This window comes from Zingiber officinale, chromosome 3B (genome assembly GCF_018446385.1).
Source record: "Zingiber officinale cultivar Zhangliang chromosome 3B, Zo_v1.1, whole genome shotgun sequence".
Lineage (NCBI taxonomy): Eukaryota > Viridiplantae > Streptophyta > Magnoliopsida > Zingiberales > Zingiberaceae > Zingiber > Zingiber officinale.
Window position 1 is genome coordinate 83,261,732 of NC_055991.1, and position 1,644 is coordinate 83,263,375.

Below are 1,644 nucleotides of genomic sequence, written 5' to 3' on the forward strand. Positions count from 1 at the left end.
TCATGTGTAACAAGAAAGATTGTAAATATGATACGATATGACCATGTAACAAGAATGATTGGAAACAAGACATAACTGTGAAATTCCTTAAACATTCAAATAAATGCCCTATTTACCAACGATATGAACCATCCATGTCATAGCAACGGTAAATAAAATTATAAGAATTATTTTAAAGCTAAGTACAAGTATCGTAACTATGATACAACCTAATATAATTGGCACATCATATGGAGAGAGAGAGAGAGAGAGAGAGAGAGATCTTGTGAAGTATGGTATTAGGGTTCAAATTTCCTCACTTAGTTAACTTTATTTTTCATTTTAATTTGCTGAATTTATAGTTTTGTCTTTGGTTTAGTTGTGTTTTGGTGTTTAATGTAAACTAAAGAATGTTTAAAATAATTGTTCCTTTCATTGTGTTAACTAGTTGACAATTTCATATGATTAGCTTTAGCACATCTTTAACAACTCTTTGCAAAATATTAAGGTAGGAGGATGCATCGTTATCTAGTAAAGAATTTTAGAATAGTGTGATGTAATTCTAGATGAAATATAGAACTTTTATGTATCTATATAGTTTTGAGACTGTACATAGATCAAATTCAGAACTTTTATGCATCGTTATCATTGAAGACAAAACAACAAAGAACAGCTTATCAAAAAGAAGGAACACAATTAAACAACTATAACATAATTATTTAAAGCTAACTTTATATATAGATCAGTAAATGCATATTAATGAACTTAGGAATACCGAAAAGAGGTGAACAAATACAGCTGTCTTCAACTACACTGAGATCACACCAAATTGAGACCTGCACAAACAACATTATTAATTCAGGACAAAAATAAAGTCAGAGTATTAGAGACTCCATTCATGTTGCCTAGTTATGCTTTAATTTTGTTAATGGTACACAACTAAGAATCATATAGATTAGTCTACGTCAAAGATAAGCCATCTCATACATTGACAGTGAAACAGTGCAAGAAAACAACAGACTTAACCTACAAATGACAGAGTTGACTTTACTAGTGAGCACATGATTTTTTTCCCAATAAATTTCATGTATATCTATTTGCACTTCTATTGCATGCTTTCCTTTCACTAAATCATGGCAACTATGTAAACTCTTACATATAAATTCTATTAAAATCTCCTATGCCAATTATCAAGAAACATCTTATCTTATCAATTTTTACTGAATCAGTTAATGTTGTCCTATGGCTAGGTTTATATGTTCATATGGAATATTATATTCCAGTAAGTTAAAAAATCATTGATTAATGTGTAAAACAGTAAACATGAGAAAAAAAATTCATCATACATTATTAAAACACTAATAATTAATACTCTTGTTTCATGAAATTCTGACATATGTAGATCTATATTTTAAGTTTTAAACACATATTCAAACATGCGTTAAACGCTAACATACTTAATTAATACTAAACTATCTATGTTTCACTAAATAAGGACCTAACGATCTCGAAATTTCATGAAATAAGTTTCTATGGGTTCCTAATTTTCTTATAATCTTAAAAATATCTTCATCCATAATTTTAACATATTATATTGAGTGCGGTAAATTTTTTATTACGAATTAGGTCATATTCATGTTAAAAAATCACCACACTCAATATATT